General features: G+C 46.3%; 1 protein-coding gene across 1 annotated transcript in view; it reads right to left on the reverse strand.

Moving 5' to 3' along the window:
* The window catches only part of LOC146822569 (NXPE family member 4-like), a 639061-nt gene that overhangs the window by 502551 nt on the left and 114952 nt on the right, over nucleotides 1-21558 (reverse strand). The window lies entirely within an intron of this gene.

Here is a 21558-nt window from a genome sequence, read left to right on the forward strand (position 1 = left end):
AAACACACTTTTCATTGTAGGTACAACGAGGTCCTCCCAGAATCAAAGACACACACTGACTTCTGCTACAAGGTTGGCTGTGACATCTGTTCAGGGCCCACACACTGTTCCAGTGCTGGGCCAAGGGAGGGGAACCCAAGAATATATCAGGCTGACTGCTCAAGAAATGTGCCTTTCACGTCCGCCGTATGTTGCATGTGTATTACAACACTGTTGTCCTGCACCACAATATGCTCACATATGGCATTTGAACCCATGCAAGATCAGACCCTGGTGGCTAATGAAAGGATGACACAAAATGTATGCCAAGTGAGTGCAGAATGGACATTCAATAGTACCATGAGTCATATGAAGTGACCAAAACACAACCGGCTTGCAATTCAATGATAGGAAACACCACGATGAAATTGCATGGCTGAGGCCAACACTTATGCCAGTAGTGTACCTTTGAGATGAATGTAGGGGCTGCTAAGGTGAATCTTCATGTAGTTACACCTGCTAAATGACTAGGCTGAAGAGCAACACGCTAATCCAGTGCAGGCAGAAGGCATCAAAGCCTTTCAGCCTATCCGCAATGTTGCATTCTGCTTGCCTCCTCTCCTACTGTATTCACATGTATAGGTTAGTGTTTGACAAAAGAGGTTTGGATGTCTGCTGTACAAGACACCAATCGTCGTCAGCTAAGTAGTACCATGATCTGGGAAATAGAGTACGCAAAGAGAGGACACTCAAAGGACGGACGTAAGACATCTGTGTTGTCTCATACAAATATGTGTGACTTCATGCGTGGGGAAGCACAAATGAGCAACATCATGTCCCTGACAATTGTAAATCTCACACATGAAACCCTTTCTGACTTGACAACAAACAACATGAGACTCTGGAAATATGTAAGTCTGAATGGCAAAGGTGATAGCAGTGTAATGGGGAGGAATCGGGGTCATTTATCCCTTCCTATCAGTAATCTTCTCATACATGTGTGTCTGTTGATGTGTCATCTGATTGATGTCACTGCTGTGTGGAGGGAACGGCTGGCAACTGCTGGATGTGAGCAGGTGCCCAAATGTAAAGTTCAGGAGCTAAACATGCTGCACATAGTTCTGGATTACCCACAAATGGTCATTGAGAATGACATGTTGGCTCAGAGCTACCATCTCTTGTTGCAAAATATAGACCTGTATGTCTTATCACAGCTGCTGGCCGGATTCCACCCCAGCAGCATGCACCATCCCGGGGACTGTATGACATCCAACCCTCGCGCGGCCGTCCTTCAGGTAATTCTAGCATGAGGTGTCTGTTGATGTGTGTGGACGTGGGTGAAGGGACGACCGTGACACCAACCGTAGGGTTTAAGGAAGGTTTTATTTTTATGGTTCTGACAGGCTTTTTAACCAACGTCTTTCGAGTCCTGAAAGTTAGTCTCTCCCGGGCAAAGGTACTGGAGTCCGTGGCGCTGTTCGTCTATAGGCGTTTTCCCCAGGAAGTGGCGTTCTTCTTCGGGCGTCGGGAATCTCTCCACATGTAAGAAAGAAGACCAACAGGACGGAAAGCCGTTAGGTCACAGTCCTCTACAGGGTTTGCACCAAGGGGGCCCAGGGAGTGTGTGGTTTACACCCGGTGTGACTATTCGTATCTCCAGTGCACAGTGCAAGAGGGGTACGGTAAGAAAAGGTAGGAGGAGGGTAAGGGGGATGGAGTGGAAGGTTGTGGAGGAAAGAATTATATACAGCTGCGCACTATACGCTATCGTTACGCTTTCCTAGCCAAGCCGCCAAACGCCTCCGTACCTGTTTCAGCCACACTCCTCCCTCGGGAGTGTGGCACGGCGGTCCGCAGGGTCGTTGGCCTCCTGGCTCGCCTTGTGGTTCAGCTTCTCCTCCAGCTCCTCTGGAGGCTCCTTCTTCGGTCCTTCCGGTTTCTACTTCCAACGTGCTCCGCTTCTCCGTCTCCTCGCGTTCCGCCTCCCTCCTCGCGGTGTTTCCACACCCTGTGTACAGGACTTCCCCTGTTTTAACCAATCCAGAGCCAGGGACGTCACAGAGGCTCGGGGCTTCACCCTCGTATGCCGACGCCCACTTAAAGGGCCCGCTGTCTTCGTATTCGCTAGCAGTCTCGTTTCCGTGTACCCACTCGTGATCCTGTGGAGAAGCCGGAAATGACAGATCAGAAGAGGTCGGACTCCACCATTCCCGCCGGGTAAGGTCGCCAGTTTTACATTCCTCCCCCCCTGGATTCTCCCGATCGGGGAGAATGGGCATTCTGGAGAGAAAGTCAGCGTTCCCATTGTCAACTCCCTTCTGATGCACAACCTCGAAGGCAAACGGTTGCAGGAAGAGAAACCAGCGAAGTATTCTAGCGTTCTGGGACCTGTTTCGGTGCATCCACTGGAGGGGAGCGTGATCTGAATACAAGGTGAAAGATTTACCCTCCAGGTAATACCTCAGTTTGTCAATGGCCCACCTGATGGCGAGGCACTCCTTTTCCACCGTGGGGTACTTCTGTTCCCTTGGATGGAGCTTTCTGCTGACATAGAGCACAGGATGTTCGACGCCGTCATCCCCTTCCTGTGAAAGCACAGCTCCTATGCCGGTGTCAGAGGCATCAGTCGCCAGTGAAAAGGGCTTCTCAAAGTTAGGCGGGATGAGCACCGGACTGGTGGTAAGGGCCTTTTTTAGTGTTTGGAACGCCCTGAGGGCACCGTCTGATGGTGGGCTTGGCAGTACGTTTTTGACGTGTTTCTGCGAAAGGTCTGTTAAGGGACTAGAAAGATCTGCAAAGTTTTTTATAAACCTTCTATAGTACCCTATAAGACCTAGAAAGGCTCGTAACTGTTTCTTTGTAGTTGGGAACGGAGTTCCCGTTATGGCTTTGATCTTTTCCTCCTGGGGTGCTATGACTCCTTCCCCTAACATGAAACCCAGGTATTTCACCTTTGGGTATGCCGCTCTTGATTTTTTTGCATTCACATGGAGTCCGGCTGCCTGTAGTGCGGTTAATATATTGGACACATGTATCAGATGTTCTTTCCAGGATGAACTAAAGATTACGATATCATCCAGATACACCGAACTGTATGAGGTGTGTTTTGCCAGCACTCTGTCCATTAACCGCTGAAAGGTAGCAGGGGCTCCATGGAGTCCAAATGGCAAGACAGTAAACTCAAAGAGCCCATCTTCTGTTGCAAATGCCATTTTGTGGCAATCCTCCTCCCTGAGTGGTACCTGCCAATAGCCCTTGGTCAAGTCTAGAGTGTTAATGTAACGGGCATCCCCGATCCTCTCTATTAGTTCGTCCACACGGGGTATTGGAAATGCATCAAAAGAGGACACGGCATTAAGGGCTCTGAAGTCCATGCAAAAACGGGTAGACCCGTCAGGTTTAGGGACCATAACTATAGGTGAGGACCAATTACTTTTAGAGGGTCTGATCACCCCTAGGCGAAGCATGTCCTGTACCTCTTTTCGTACATCAGCCCTTTTTGCAGCTGGAATGCGATAAGGCCTTTGCTTTACTATTTGACCCTCTTTTGTTCTTATCTGATGCTCTGTCAAATGGGTGCACCCCGGTGTGTCTGAGAAAATAGGGGAGAAGGGCAGGAGAGTCGACCTTAGCTCTTCTTTCTCTACTTCTGTTAACTCGGGGTTCACTGGTAACTGACTCAAGGTGGACCCACTCTTTTCTTCCGGTAGAGTGAAGTTGGCCTGACGTGGACACGGTCCAATCCATTTTTTAAGCAGGTTGATATGGAAAGTTTGCCTCCTATTCTGGGACATTTGTAAACTGTATGTCGTACGACCATACGTTTCCATAACTCTATAGGGACCTTTCCACTCACTTCGAAATTTTTGTGTTGAGGAAGGAAGCAGTACTAGAGCCCAGTCCCCTTTTTCTAGGGTCCTCCACTTCTTTCCTTTGTCGTAGCATTGTTTTTGAGCAACTTGAGCTTTCTCTAAGTTTGAATATGCCAGGTCTCTCAATTTACCTAACCGAGATCTCAATTGCTGGGTATAGTCTAACAAACTTCTCTGCTCTGCAGCCCCTTCTGTTTCCCATGATTCCCTTGTGATTTCCAACAAAGATCGGGGTTGGCGGCCATAGAGCAATTCGAAGGGTGAAAATCCCAAACTACTCTGTACCTGAGATCTTATGACATACAACGCTAGAGGTAAGACTCTGTCCCAATCCTTATTTTCGGAAGTCAGTAGTTTTTTCAAGGTGGTTTTTAGGGTTCTATTGTACCTCTCCACGAGGCCGTCCGTTTGCGGATGATATGCGGACGTTCGGATGTGATGGAGATCGAGCGTTTTACACACTTCTTTCATCATCCGTGAAACAAAGGGTGTTCCCTGGTCCGTTAGAATTTCACGTGGGAACCCTACTCTTGAAAACAGCTCTACCAACTTGTCCGCTACGTTCTTAGTAGTCAGGGTACTGAGCGCAAAGGCTTCTGGGAACCTAGTGTTGTAATCCACCACAACAAGAGCGTATGTGTGGCCACGGGATGTACGAGGTAGTGGACCAATCAGGTCCATCCCTACTCTATCCCAGGGATTGCCTATAATGGGCATAGGCTGTAGAGGTACTGCTGGTGGACGTGTTAGATTCTTTTTTTGGCACACCTCGCACTGCTTGCAATATGCGTCAGTTTCCTTATATATTCCTGGCCAATAAAAGAGACGTAGAATATTCTGTGTAGTTTTTTCACTACCGCTATGCCCAGCAGTAAGGTGGGTGTGAGCATAGAAGAGAATCTGGTCCCTGAACTCCTGGGGAACTACCAGTTGGGTAGGTTCTCCCTCCTTACTTTCTCTGTAAAGCAGATCATTTTCTTTTCTGAACCTAGGGTAGTTCTTGTTGGTGTTGGTCTGTGCTACGTGTGCTGCTTCCCAGGCGTTTAACAGAGAGGGATCATTGACTTGTGCGAATTTAAACCCTTTATCTAACACCCATGGGTCTGCCGACAGGTAGGCTTCTACAGAGTTTTCTTTCAACTCTCTTTTAAACAAGGATAGGAAGTCTGGGTTATCTACTCCAAGTATTAACTCTTCGGGCAAAGACCTCACGACCCCCACCTTTACTGAACAGGGACCTCTACCTATAGGGTGTAGAGTAATTCTGGCCATGGGGTAGGGTTTGACATCCCCATGGACGCACCTAATTAGTACAGTCCCTTCCTGGCCTATCTGTTCGGGATGTAAGAGTCGCTCCTGAATTACTGATTGTCGACAACCCGAGTCTAGTAAGGCTTTCACTAACTTCTGATTGACTCGTACCCTTACGTAAAAGGAGGGGCCCATTTCTGAAGAGTACATGACCGCCCTTGGGATGTATCCGACCTCCATGGGTTCTTCTGAGGGTTTCCTTTGGGGGCACATCCGGGCTATGTGACCCCACTCCCCACACTCAAAACACTGCGGTCCTCTCGTAGGGGGGCCGTCATACTTGAACTGCCGTGTTTTAACAGGTTCAGGCATAGTCTTTTTTTTCTCTGGTTTGGTTGTCGATGTTATAGCTTTGGTACTTTTCTCACTCTCCCAGGGGAAAGACCGGGGTGCTGCTCGATTATAGTTGGCTGCCATTTCTATGGCCTGGGCTGCCGTTAGTCCGGGGTGTTGTCTTAGCAATCTCTGTGTCCCATATGGTAAGACCTCCATGAACTGCTCCAGTATAATACTGGTCATGACCTCTTCCGTACTCCGGATATCTGGCCGGAGCCATTTCTCGGCCGCCATTTTTACTCGTAGATACATGGTCTTTGGGTTCTCACCCGGTATTCCCTTCTCTTTTCGAAACCGCAAACGGTATGCTTCCGCATCCATGCCTAGGTGATCTAAAATCACCGCTTTTATCTCGGCATACGATGATGTTCCTGAATGATTTGCCACTTGATAGGCAGTTTGTGCCTCTCCCGAGAGTAAAGGCGCCAAAAAGAAAGGCCATTTTTCTTCCGGCCACCCACATGCCCTGGCGGCCCGTTCAAAGTTTAACAGAAACGCGTCCGGGTCTTCCCCATTCACATATTTTTGTAAGGCTACCCCTGACGGGTGTGGCCCTATTGGTCGCCGGTCTGTGGCGGTTGTCGAGAGGGGAGTTTGTACAACTTTTTGGATGGCGTCCAACTGTTGGGTCATAGACATTTTGAATAAGTCCCGGTCAGCGTCAGCTGTAGTTATCTGTTGACCTATTGCCCATTCTAATTTTTGTTGTCCATTAATAAGCGTTTGGATCACTTGTTCCATTGCCATGGTCGTTTGGGAAGGAGAGGATCCCACTTCTGACACCAGTGTGGACATGGGTGAAGGGACGACCGTGACACCAACCGTAGGGTTTAAGGAAGGTTTTATTTTTATGGTTCTGACAGGCTTTTTAACCAACGTCTTTCGAGTCCTGAAAGTTAGTCTCTCCCGGGCAAAGGTACTGGAGTCCGTGGCGCTGTTCGTCTATAGGCGTTTTCCCCAGGAAGTGGCGTTCTTCTTCGGGCGTCGGGAATCTCTCCACATGTAAGAAAGAAGACCAACAGGACGGAAAGCCGTTAGGTCACAGTCCTCTACAGGGTTTGCACCAAGGGGGCCCAGGGAGTGTGTGGTTTACACCCGGTGTGACTATTCGTATCTCCAGTGCACAGTGCAAGAGGGGTACGGTAAGAAAAGGTAGGAGGAGGGTAAGGGGGATGGAGTGGAAGGTTGTGGAGGAAAGAATTATATACAGCTGCGCACTACACGCTATCGTTACGCTTTCCTAGCCAAGCCGCCAAACGCCTCCGTACCTGTGTCAGCCACACTCCTCCCTCGGGAGTGTGGCACGGCGGTCCGCAGGGTCGTTGGCCTCCTGGCTCGCCTTGTGGTTCAGCTTCTCCTCCAGCTCCTCTGGAGGCTCCTTCTTCGGTCCTTCCGGTTTCTACTTCCAACGTACTCCGCTTCTCCGTCTCCTCGCGTTCCGCCTCCCTCCTCGCGGTGTTTCCACACCCTGTGTACAGGACTTCCCCTGTTTTAACCAATCCAGAGCCAGGGACGTCACAGAGGGTCGGGGCTTCACCCTCGTATGCCGACGCCCACTTAAAGGGCCCGCTGTCTTCGTATTCGCTAGCAGTCTCGTTTCCGTGTACCCACTCGTGATCCTGTGGAGAAGCCGGAAATGACAGATCAGAAGAGGTCGGACTCCACCATTCCCGCCGGGTAAGGTCGCCAGTTTTACATGTGTCATCTGATTGATGTCACTGCTGTGTGGAGGGAACGGCTGGCAACTGCTGCATGTGAGCAGGTGCCTAAATGTAAAGTTCAGGAGCTAAACATGCTGCACACCGTTCTGGATTACCCACAAATGGTCATTGAGAATGACATGTTGGCTCAGAGCTACCATCTCTTGTTGCAAAATATAGACCTGTATGTCTTATCACAGATGCTGACCGGATTACACCCCAGCAGCGTGCACCATCCCGGGGACTGTATGACATCCAACCCTCGCTCAGCCGTCCTCCAGGTAATTCTAGCATGAGGTGTGTCACTGGCTTCGACTCCAAAGCCATGACAGAGATCCTGATTCCCCTCTGCATGTAATCAGCAGTTGTGTACAAAGTGAAATACAAATCAGGAGTGTCATGTGCCTGTCTGACAATTGGTGATGCAGATAATTGAGAATGTTGTCACTTCCCTCTACAGCTGCTGGTTCAGGGACAGCTAGGCCCGTGGGGAGACAGGTCCAGCAGGTGACACTAGGGGGGAACACCAAGGGACAGAGAGTTGTGGCTGGAGCTGGTGAGTTTGCCTGTATCTGTGTAACACCTCAGTGCTATGGTGTGAGCTGTCATTTGTGGTGGTACCCTACACAGGTCACATGATCCTCATCTGTTGATGCAAAGTACAGTTGATACAAACCCTTGTTTTGCACCACATGTCATACAAGGTCAATCCCTAATACGGTTGCAACCTCTGTTCCAGGGGATGCTGATGACGAGGATGACAGGCCTATGACCAGTGCGGGCCGACGTGGAATCAGAGGGGAGAATCCCCTGATCCTCCAAGCTGTCATGTCGGCTGCAAGCACTGCTCAGGAGGAGGAGGAAGAATATCCTGAGGACCTCTGCTTGGTGGATGATGAGGACTACATGTCTGACGATGAAGATGGCAATGCGCGATATCGTGCCAGACTGGCTAAATCGGTCAGGGCATCAACTCCTCTGCCAAGCAACGTCCCTCCGCCTCCTCCCAGGCATACCATGGCCTGTCCCCAGACTCAAGCAAACCAGCCACAGCACACACGCATCACAACACAGACATCACTCCCTCACAGTCCTCACGTCCAGGACCAACATGGTGGTTCCCCTACCCACTCTTCCCTAGACAGTGTATCCCTGCCAGCCTCTCCACCATCTGGGGGTAGTACCAGCCCTGTTGTGCTGCTGGAATCCCCTGGGCACCATTCACCTGCCCACAGGCTGACACCTCCCACCCCACCCCCTGCCGTAGGACCTGCACATCCCATCCATGGCAGACAGCTGCAGAGAGGGCCTGCACCTGGCTGTGATGACCAGTGGGAGCAGGACTTCTTCCAACAGCAGAGCGATGTGAGGCAGGACATTAGTGCCATAGGGGCTACCCTGTCCACCATGTCGGACTCCCTGCAGGACATGGTCCACTTCCCTCAGGCGGTGGAGAGGCTGAGCCAAGTGTTGGATAGGATGGATAGGACTTGGCAGGACATGTCCAGAAATATGCGAGACATGCTATCCATACAGAGGGAAGAGAGTGCAAGACACCATGCCTTGGCCATGAAGATGATGGAGGGCATTTTGAGAGTGAGCCAACCTTTCCCTTCACAGTCAACGCAGGGAGGGGAGCCATCATATCTGCCCACAGGACAGCACATCCCCACACCTGTACCAACTGCACACCAACACAGCGAAGGGAGACATCCACACCAGCGGGCTGAACTGGCACTCCCAACACCACCCCCTGTACAGTCACTCCTGCCACCTGCACAACCATCCCCACCTGTACAGTCACTCCCGCCACCTGCACAACCATCCCCACCTGTACAGTCACTACCGCCACCTGCACAACCACCACCAACACCACCACCTGTACAGTCACACCCGCCACCTGCACAACCACCACCAACACCACCACCTGTACAGTCACACCCGCCACCTGCACAACCACCACCAACACCACCTGTACAGTCACACCCGCCACCTGCACAACCACCACCACCACCACCTGTACAGTCACACCCGCCACCTGCACAACCACCACCAACACCACCTGTACAGTCACACCCGCCACCTGCACAACCACCACCACCACCACCTGTACTGTCACACCCGCCACCTGCACAACCACCACCACCACCTGTACAGCCATCAAGTGTGCAAACACCATCTGCCACAGCACATGTGGATGACCCTGGACAGTCCCTTGGACAGTACCCACCTCCACGTAGGCGGCGAGCCAGACCTGAGCACTCGGAGCGGTCATCCCCCCCCAAATTGCGGCGTCGCACTCACCAGTGACAGGAACCCGGGACAATGTGATCACGTGTTTGTGTGTGCACCAAATAAACACCTACCAAAACTAATCATCTGTTGTGTATCATGTCCTGTGTAACGTTGCAGGTGGCCTGGAGATGTGAGAAGGTATGTGTGTGTGTGACACAGTTACAAGTGTGACCCATCGTTGCAACCAGCCATTATGTGCATAGCAGATGACCCACCAAATATGTGTCCATATTCAGAACCAGACATTCAGAATGAAGTTAAACAAGTGGAAGTTATGAGTATTCCAAATTGTATTTTGAGAAGGTACATAAGAACAACCGTCCGTTTGGAAGGGAGAAAGGAAAACAAATGAAGATCTTAATGCAGAGGGAGATGTGAACCTGGATTGGGGTGGGGCAAAAAAAATATAACACGTCAGGGAGCGTCAGGGAAAACAGTCTATTTACAAGGGGAAAATGAAATAGTTGTTCACGTCTAAAGTCAAGTGTCCTTCTGGTCATCCTCTAGGACCACAATGTCCAGATCCTCAGAGTCCGATGCAGGCACACGTCTGGCGGGTGCAGGAAGAGGCACCACTTGGGTTCGTGCCACACGAGGAGTACGGGGGGAAACAGTGTGGGGCAATGGACAGGGGGAGACATTGACAGTGGTATGGGAAGGGATTGGGGAGACAACAGACGACATGGCTGCGGGCAGTGAATTGATGGCAGTGGTGAGGGTGGCCATACATCGGAGCATGTCCTCTCGCATCATGCGTACCTCCATACACACTTGTAGCGCGATGCGAGCGGACATGTCTGGCTGACCCTCACACATCCACATCAGGTCCACTGGCACAGCCACAGGAGGAACAACACCGGGAGGGGCCTGGGGGGAAGAGGAGGGATGTGGTGCCTGAGGTCCGGAGCCAATGATGTTGGGGAGCTGGCGGCTACGATGAGGGGGACTGGTTGCAGGGGATGCAGCTGGGTCCCCCGATGGAATGGGGAACTCTAGAGGTAGGGAGGGGCTGATGGCAGGCCCAGATTGTTTGTTGGCCTGCCCCGAGGACACCTTTTCAGGGACCACAGGTGAAGAATCCTGAGGAGAGTTGCTCTCCAAAACCTCATGGTCCGAGGTGTCGTGTTCACCCCCCCCCCCATTCAATGTCTGCAGCCTCCACCCGGGATGTGGCACCAGCATCAGGGTGTCCCTTGTCAGTCTGGGTGGGCGCAATCCCCTTGCCTCTCAATGTTGAGGGTCCCTCCTCATCCTCCTCTTCCTCGCTGGTGGAAAGAGGGTGTAGCCGCCGCCGCACTGGTGGCCTCTTGCTCCGGACCTGGTCCTGCTGCCCTTCTGTTCCGCCAGCTGTGCCTGCTGAAATGTAAGCAAAATCCGAATGTTATGTTTGTGTCATGCAGGACGAGACACATTCATAGGATCCAAGGTCAGACTTATTTTCCTCTGATCACACTCAATAGTTGTCAGTGTCTATGAGCTGACATTACGTGTATGTTCACCGTCAGTTCCTGGATTGAGTCTGACATGGCCATCTCACGTGGATGTGTGTGGCTTACACGACTGTATTGGCCAACCCTCAACCTGGCATTCTGGGGATCTGTGTGTCCTGCCACAGCTACATGTGCAGGTTCCACAAGCAGTCCACCAATGGAGAACATGAAGTCCCGAATCTCAGATTATGGCCATTCATAGGGAGTCGCAGCTGTTGAAGGTCTGGACAAGTGTCATCTGCTTTGTAGCATTGTATGGGACACGACAATTGGCGAAAGTGGGTCACACATGCACTGAGGCTCTGGCCTATTTCTGTAGCTAAATTGTGAGTCTAGCCTTTGGCTGTCCCCACACATGTACTGACAATCCAGTGGCACATATTGGCTTTGGTGACTGATTGGTAATGCTGTACACCGCTGAACACTGGGGGAATTTAGTGACAGCTACCTGTACATGTGAAATGTGAAACAGGCCACTGAGGCTGAGACGTCTGTCAGTGAACACCCCTTGTAAATTTAGAAGCGCTTAAGAGTGATGAAAGGATGTCAAAGTCTGTCTTGACTCCATGCCACATGATGTTTTGTCACAATTGGAACCCACACTCTAAAAATGCTATGCAAGTCATAGCATCCAATACCCTTTGGCCTGCCATGCGCACACAGGACAGTGTCTGTACCATTGCTCATCCAATGCACACATGATTTCCTAGTGCCAATTGTAGTGGTGCGGGAAGAGCTGATTTCAGTCCAAATGCACAAATATGGCTCATTTAGCCAGTTGTCATGGCGAGACTCCAACTCCCAAAATGCACTCTGCCCTGTACAGTCCATATGCCACAGTGTGCCTTTTTAAGCTTGGTTACTGCTGCATGGACACGGAATCTGTGAATGGAGGCATCGGACACACAATGGTACAGCACTGTTTCACTCACATCATACTCCCAGACACATTTAGCATATGATGCACTTACCATGTCCCTGCTGCTCCTGCTCCTCCAGCTGAGCATGGAGGGTCGGCCAAGCTGATCGCAGGACCCTCCTGTACAGTGGGGATAGGCGAGGACGATGCACATGGTGCTGGGAAGACTGGCCCACCAGCTCCTCAGCCTTGTGCCGGGCCCACCGTTTTAGGTCCTCCCAGCGCTTGCGGCATGCCCTCGCACTCCTGGTGTGGACTCCCACTGCTCTGCAGCGCTCGGCGATGTTGGTCCACAGCCTGGCCCGGGCTGCATTGCTCAGCTGGTGTTCAGGGTCCCCATATAGCTGAGAAAATTTGGCCAGCACCCCCTCAGCCAAGATGTCCAACTCACTTTCAGTGAAAGGGGGTGCCTTCTCTTCGTAACCCTCAGCCATTATGGGGAGAATGAGAAGGATGAGAGCAGCAGGATGTCAGAGGATCTGTCTGTGATAGAGGATGACTCAGAATGAACACAAAATGGCAGCAAACTATTTCCTGTGATGTATTTCCTGCCTCCCACTTCCTGTAAAACATTTCCTGAATGAAATTATGTGTTCCGGGTCATTTTCGGAGTTTACGGCCCGTAAACGCAGTTTCCGGTTCCGGAGCGGGAGGTCCGCACACGGGCCGTACGCCGCGTAATCGGCGTTTCCGCACACGGGCCGTACGCTCCGTAATCGGAGCTTCCGCTTTTTGGCCGCAAATTCCGAAAATGACCCAGAACACATTCTTCCATACAGGAAATGTTTGACAGGGAGTGGGAGGCAGCAAATACATCACAGGAAGTAGTTGCCTGCCATTTTGTAGTCATCCAGATCCATCCACAATCTGGGATCACATCTACTGCCATCCTGCTGTTCTGTTGTGGATAAAAAAGTAAAGACAGTGCATGTGAGAATTAATTAAATGTGACAAGAGGGTGAAGTGACCATTTCAAGACATGTCTGCAGTTTCTGTTTCAGTTTCTCATGCTTTGCATTATGGTACATGTAGTCCATATTAGGTGCTCATTTGCAGAGTTGTGTGATGTGTTCCAGAACATTGTGTTTGAGAAGTGTGGATATATCACAAACACAGGGGGGCAGAGTTACGGCTACGGACGCATCTCTGCTAATCAGCAGAGATGCGTCAGAAGAGTTGCGATGCATCTGCCCACCCGTGCGCCAACACAGATGCGCGGCATTGAAATTTCGGTGCACCGTGCAGCTCGGATGTGCAGATGCGTGACGCATCCCCCGTTGGAAAGGCGGCGCATTGCTGGAGTTGCGTCGCATGCACAACGCAGCTCCAGCAAGGCTCGGGGGTGCCCTATCCCTATGATGCTGCGTCAATCCTTACGCCTGCTTCAAGCAGGCGCAGGGTTTTGACGCAGCATGGCCTTAAAAGTGACTGAGTGAAATATTGTAGATTTTTAGGAGGCGTTTCTGCGCACGGAAGGACCCCCCCCTGCACCAGAACGCCAACATGTGGCGCAGGCCTTTACAACGTGACGCATCTCCCAGATGCTTCATATAGTACATTCCCCGCAGCATGGGGCTGGCTTTGCACCACCGCAGCGTCACAAAAGTGACGCAACGGCAGCGTGAAAGGGCCGCAAGTCCCACATTAATCTGCCCCATGGTGTCTGATTGACCCATTGCATCACTCACGTCGTGGGCGCATCATTTGTGGGGGAGTAACATCTGTTGATGGCACAGGGCCGACAATGCTATGGTTATGGCCTTTTCTGATTAAGAGACCCATCCTCATGAGGTCCGGCTGTGTCTCTCAGTACATGTATCATCTTGCATCTGTGGCTATAGATTCTTTCGGGACATCCACTACACTGATCGCTGACATGGGCACATGTGCTGATGCAGGCTCAACGTTTTGACTACTGTCAAGAGCTGTGATTAACATGCAGTTAGGGTGGCTTGCAAAGTAGCCTCAGGGAGGAATTTATTGACACAGTCGTGTATATCCAAGTTTCATCATTGGCAACAGACAGCAATCCACATTTGGTCCATTCCACTACAGGTTGCTCATGTGAAGAACGTGGCAACAAGCTGCTCACGGACTTGCATGCCCTGACCTCGGTTATGTGCCATGGCCCGGTTTCCCAGATTCATAGGTAGCCGAGGTTCCAGCGGTATCTGTAAGCCATGCGTTAAGGCAATGTTGTGCAAGACACAACAGGCTAATATGATCTTGCACACTACTTCTGGGGAGTACTGCAGCACCCCCCCTGTACGGTCGAGACATCTGAATCGCGACTTCAACAGACCAAAAGTGCGCTCTATGATGGCTCGAGTCCTTATGTGTGCCCTATTGTACCTACGCTGTGGTACAGTGTCTGCACGCCTGTAAGGGGTGAGGAGATGTGGGGTAAGTGCATACCCAGCATCACCTGAGTAGAGGGGAAAGGGCAGTTGGTTAGATTTCCCTCTTTGACTTGCACAGGACATGATCTATACTGTATTACATGCATTGTCAGGTGGGCCCTGTATCTAGCTTTATGAATCTTAAAGTACTATGGTTAATTTTGGGGGGCATTCAGACATTTCAAAAACACATAATCCTCCTTTCGAACGCTTGGTACTTACCCAGTAGCCACATGTTGCCAAATTCTCCCGCAGCTATCCGCCGGGCAAGAGGTGACATGCGGAATATGAAGCTGTCATGGGTACTGCCGGGGAACACCGCATGCACATCAATGAACCTCCCACTGGCATCACAGACAGCTTGCACGTTGATGGAATGCCATCGGTGTCTATTGCAGAAGATGTGTGCAATGTGGCAGGGTGGCTGAAGGGCCACATGGGTACAGTCAATTGCACCCAGCACACGTGGAAATTGTGCAATGCGAAAGAAATCTCGTACTGCCCTTTGTCTCAGGGCCAGTGTCGGTGGCATATGTATGTGGAGGTGGGATCTTGCAGTGATGCATCGCAGTACCTGATGCAGGCACCGCGACTGGCTCGCCTGGGATATGCCCACATGGTCACTGGAGACCCTTTGGAATGAGCCAGTGGCGAAGAAATGGAGCGCTGATAGGATCTTGAGGTATGCTGGTATTGCATGTGAGCAGCAGGTCACGGAGTCAAGTTCCTGCTCCCACTCACATACCATTTCCAAGATGATTTCTGGAGGGAAACGGTACCTGGCCCTTATATCTTGACTGGACATTCCAAATAAGTTGATCCTCTGTCTGAAGATCCTCTCTGCTCTCATGATTGTATGACATAATTTCGAAAGACAAAAATTCGACCTACAAAAATATCGCAACAAAAATATCGTGGTCAAGAATATCGACATCCTATCTACAACATTGTAAGTACAAAAATATCGATAATTTAATATCGATATCAAAAATATCGTAATTCAAAAATATCGTTTTTTTTTTAGTTTAAAAATATATGTAAAATAAACCAAATAATACTTATAAATCAAACAAACATAATTAAATATATTGTATAATATGTAAAATTTATAATAAATATATATAATTAAATGAAACTTTAATTAAACATATATATAATATATAATATATACACTTACTTAATAATTACTTTTAATAATAATTTCTGTAACATATAAAGTATTAAATATTTATTTAAATTACCAATACATCTATACACATAAAACAATAACATTAATAAATATTAAATAATTACATATAGCAAATAATAATCAATAATTTTAATTTGAATACTTTTTATTATTAATTATATATTACAATAGCTAAAATATTACAAAACATATTTAATATCAGACACAATAAAACTACTAGTCCAACTTCAACAAAAACAACAGTAAGGAAAATATTGGATAGCGTAAGGGGTAAAAATATCTATTCCAACTCCCGAGAGTGCAACAGTAGGGAAAACATTGGATAGCGTAGGAGTAAAAATTACTATTCCAACTCCAAAGAGTGCAACAGTAGGGAAAGCGTTGGATAGCGTAGGGGTAAAAATTACTATTCCAACTCCAGAGAGTGCAATAGTAGGGAAAGTGTTGGATAGCGTAATGGTAAAAATTACTATTCCCACTCCAGAGAGTGCAATAGTAGGGAAAGTGTTGGATAGCGTAAGGGTAAAAATTACTATTCCCACTCCAGACAGTGCAACAGTAGGGAAAACGTTGGATAGCGTAGGGGTACAAATAACTATTCCAACTCCAAAGAGTGCAACAGTAGGGAAAACGTTGGATAGCGTAGGGGTAAAAATTACTATTCCAACTCCAGAGAGTGCAATAGTAGGGAAAGTGTTGGATAGCATAAGCGTAAAATTTACTATTCCCACTCCAGAGAGTGCAATAGTAGGGAAAGTGTTGGATAGCGTAAGGGTAACATTTACTATTCCCACTCCAGAGAGTGCAACAGTATAGAAAACGTTGGATAGCGTAGGGGTAAAAATAACTATTCCAACTCCAAAGAGTGCAACAGTAGGGAAAACATTGGATAGCGTAGGGGTAAAAATTACTATTCCAACTCCAGAGAGTGCAATAGTAGGGAAAGTGTTGGATAGCGTAAGGGTAAAATTTACTATTCCCACTCCAGAGAATGCAATAGTAGGGAAAGTGTTGGATAGCGTAAGGGTAAAAATTACTATTCCAACTCCAGAGAGTGCAATAGTAGGGAAAGTGTTGGATAGCGTAAGGGTAAAATTCACTATTCCCACTCCAGACAGTGCAACAGTAGAGAAAAGGTTGGATAGCGTAGGGGTAAAAATTACTATTCCAACTCAAAAGAGTGCAACAGTAGGGAAAGCGCTGGATAGCGTAGGGGTAAAAATTACTATTCCAACTCCAGAGAGTGCAACAGTAGGGAAAGCGCTGGATAGCGTAGGGGTAAAAATTACTATTCCCACTCCAGAGAGTGCAACAGTATAGAAAACGTTGGATAGCGTAGGGGTAAAAATAACTATTCCAACTCCAAAGACTGCAACAGTAGGGAAAACATTGGATAGCGTAGGGGTAAAAATTACTATTCCAACTCCAGAGAGTGCAATAGTAGGGAAAGTGTTGGATAGCGTAAGGGTAAAATTTACTATTCCCACTCCAGAGAATGCAATAGTAGGGAAAGTGTTGGATAGCGTAAGGGTAAAAATTACTAATCCAACTCCAGAGAGTGCAATAGTAGGGAAAGTGTTGGATAGCGTAAGGGTAAAATTCACTATTCCCACTCCAGACAGTGCAACAGTAGAGAAAAGGTTGGATAGCGTAGGGGTAAAAATTACTATTCCAACTCCAAAGAGTGCAACAGTAGGGAAAGCGCTGGATAGCGTAGGGGTAAAAATTACTATTCCAACTCCAGAGAGTGCAACAGTAGGGAAAGCGCTGGATAGCGTAGGGGTAAAAATTACTATTCCCACTCCAGATAGTAAAACAGTTGGGAAAGCACTAGATAGCATAGTGATTCTATTAACATTATAACCAAATCAATAATTTCTTATAAAAAAATTGCATGTTAACAATGTTTAAAAAAAAAAAATATTATTAAATACCAATTATGTAAAATAAATATTTAAATAAATAAATTTAAATTACATCCCACACTATTCCCCCTTTAACACACAACACACTACACATAAAAATTAACATAATTAATTTAATTATGAATTAATCACTTAATAAAATTAAATCACCAATTAATTACTAATTAACAATTAATTAATTAACTATAACAATAAATAAATATTATTAATAAACTAATTATAATTTATATAATTAACCAAATAATAAAGTAATTTTACAATTAATAATTAATTAAAAATTAATTAATCTATTAATCAAATTAATTACCAATTATTAATTGATTACCAATTTATTAATCATAAATACCAATGAAACAATACATATTAATTCATTAATTATAATTACATTACTTCCCACCCTATTCCCCTATAAACCCACAACCCACTACACATTAAAATTCACATAATTAATTTAATTATCAATTAATCACTTAATAAAATTAAATCACCAATTAATTACTAATTAACAATTAATTAATTAACAATAAATAAATATTAATAATAAACTAATTATAATGTATATAATTAACCAATTAATAAAATAATTGTACAATTAATAATTAATTAACAATTAATTAATCATAAATACCAATTAAACAATACATATTAATTCATTAATTATAATTAAATTACTTCCCACCCTATTCCCCTATAAACCCACAACCCGCTCTGATACTAAAACGCTAAATTAAATGTAAAATAATTATAAATCTCTAAACATTTATTTTTAAATGTATTAAAATACATTACAATAATCTTTAACATACAAATAAAATACATATTAAATGACATTACACTAAATAAATATCGATATTATTGACATCGAAATTTTTACTTACGATATTACTTACATCGATATTGATTACTTCGATATTATTAACTTCGATATTACTTACCTTGGGATCGATATTCTGTCCATCGATATTCTTGACTTCGATATTCTGTACCTACGATATTAAAAACACGATATTATTGTAGGTCGAAATTTAAAAGTCGATATTTTGGCTAAACACCGGCTCTCATCCTCCTCCTCCTCCTCAAGTGGTTTTGCTGCATTGCAAGGGGCAGTGCAACAAACACATTCAGTGACATGTTGAAAGGGTTTGTGTGTGTCTGCTCTGCAGTTATACGTGGTGCCGAGCTAGGATTGGCTGGAGTGCGTCAGCTGATGCATGGTGGGGGATGATAGGGACTTGAACAGGTGTTTCCCCTTGGCTCAAATGATCAATGGCAACAGTAATGTAGTCTGGTCCCAATTCTGATGTTCCGGCCCGAGAGCGGAATTTCCGGCCCGAGAGCGGAGTTTCCGGCCCGAGAGCGGGTATTCCGGCCTTAAAGCGGACTTTCCGGCCCGCATGCGGACTTCCCGCTCCGGGCCCGGAAACTCCGCTCCGGTGGCGGAAAATCCGGCCCGGGTGCGGACGTAAGTTTAGTGGTCGTAAATGGATTCTGTGAATAGCAAAAGTCCTAAGTTCATTTTGTGAATCGCAAAAGTAGTAAGTTCATTCTGTGAATACCAGAAGTACTAGGTGCATTCTGTGAATACCAGATTGGTACTAAGTTTAGGATTAAGTCTTAAGTTTGTTCTGTGAATCGGGCCCAGAGTTTCTAGACTTAAAACTGTTTGTCATGGATGGAAACATACACAGTGACATATATAGGAAGAGAACTGCCTGTAACAGCTATTTGCACGCTACTAGCGCGCATCCACGATCCACCATAGAAGCCATTCCATATGGTGAAATGGTTCGCGCAAGACGCAATTGCAGTCTGGAAACTGACTTTAAAAGTAACATCAATAAAATCAAGAGTAGATTTAGACAGAGAGGTTACAACCAGGCATGTTTAAATAAGGCTGAAAAGAGGGCCATGACCCTCAAAAGGAAGGAGCTATTAGCTGCGAAAGGCACAAATAAACTAACTAAAGAGAGAAATGAATCTGGAATACTTTTCATTACAGAATACAATGCTCAGAGTCATCTTGTATACAATATCTTAAAGAAAAATTGGCACCTTTTCTCTAAAGATAGTCAGATAAGCACGATCATGTCTAAGCGACCGAGAGTTGTTTATCGTAGAAGCAAAACCCTAAAAGAAGTCCTGAGTCCAAGTTACATCAGGGACCCACAGACACCTACACATACATGGTTGCCAGACAAACCTCTGGGCTTCCATATCTGTGGTAATTGCTGCATATGCCAGTTTGGCATTAATAGGAATAAGAAATTCAGCAACAACTCACGAGAATACACAACAAATTGCTTCATTAACTGCAATACTGACTTTACGGTGTATATGATTATATGTGCCTGCCAGAAAAAATACATTGGGAGTAGTATACGCAGTTTGAAACTGCGTATCCAAGAACATGCAAGAGCTATAAAGAATGGCAATGATAAATATCCAGTTTCCATACATGTTCAATGTGAACACCCCAATGATAAAAACTTCAAATTCATTGGCATCGGTCATGTCAAGATGCCAGAACGTGGAGGGGATAGGCAATTGATCTTGCGACAACGAGAGGCGTCATGGATATGTCGTCTTAGAACTGTGCAGTTTGGCCTTAATATCAATGATGAGATGCATCATTTCCTATGATTTTACTGGGGAAGGGAGTTATCCACATATGATATTATTATGTCATGCCACACGTTTATTGAACTTGATCTGTCTATAGATGACTGCAACAGCACACTGATTATCCACTTCATCCAATCTCGTTGAATCTTTGGTTCAATCGAGTATACGAATTATTAGCCACTACATAAAGATATGTCTTGACAATGAACTAGCACAGTACTGATTTTAATACTGATTACCGACATATTGATACACTGATTATCTAAAGATATTTGACGTGCATACCAATCCTGTCAAAACTTTGCTCACATTTCAACTTATGCATATCAATTATTAATAAATATGGATATATATTCTAATAGGAACAAATAAGTCATACACTGTCCTAAATGGATTCGCCATGGCTTTAATATTCACGGTATTGTATTTACTGATGCCATGCCAACAATATACTTATTCGCGAGTTATTGAACTCGCATAACTTGTCATTATATTTCTGGAATGGCGTTTTTAATAGGGTGGCTTTCCTTCACCTGTTTATTAAGATATATGGCCTTAACATAATAGACCATTTCGCCACTCTAAGATGGCCGCACCAGTAGCCCCGATACCTTTGACAAAATGCACGGCGTTGTACTCACTGATACCAGCAATATACTTATTTGCGAGTTATCGAACTCGGATAACTTGTCATTATATATTTGGAATGGCGTTTCTAATAGGGTGACTTGCTTTTACTTGTTTATTAAGATATATGGCTCGAACATAATAGACTATTTCACCACTTTAAGATGGCCGCACCAGTAGCCCCGATACCTTTGACAAAATGCACCGGATGCCATGTAAGGCACGTGACATGGTTAACACTAGGTGCTGGAGTAAAATTGTCATAAAACGAAATGAAAGAAACTAAACAAGTAACTATAAAAAGAAAACGCATATATTTGTTATGCTATTCAGGATATTTTAATTAGCGTTCATCCATTACTTGAATGCATGTGATGATATTCACAATACACGGGATCTTTACATCGTTCCAAGATGGCCGTCAGTGTTGCACCAGCACTTTTGACAAACACTCTAAATGATGTACAGGGCACGTGACACTGACATCATCGGGCGCCGTATTTAAAAAGCCGAGACTAATACGCATACGGCTTCGCTGAAATCATGACCTGAGTTGGTGGTTACCAGACTGTCACAAGTAAGTTAAATAGATAGAAAAGCCTTGTCTAACTTAAATGTAATATGGGTTTGGTACAACTGCAGTTCTAAATGAGGAGCACTTGGTTGTCATATTGATTTTTCACAGTTTAACTAGCGCACTCGTTTAAATAGATGTACGCGCTTCATCTCTATTTTTAATAGACGCAACTAACTTCGCGAGTACTTTACACCTACACGGAATAGGTGGGGCATGAATACTAGCAGGAGGTACGATCCTCATAATCAGTTCCCACTCTTGTGACTCTCCGCTACACGCGATTATAGTTTACTCCGCATATATATGAATAGATGATG

This window comes from Triturus cristatus, chromosome 6 (assembly GCF_964204655.1).
Source record: "Triturus cristatus chromosome 6, aTriCri1.1, whole genome shotgun sequence".
NCBI lineage: Eukaryota > Metazoa > Chordata > Amphibia > Caudata > Salamandridae > Triturus > Triturus cristatus.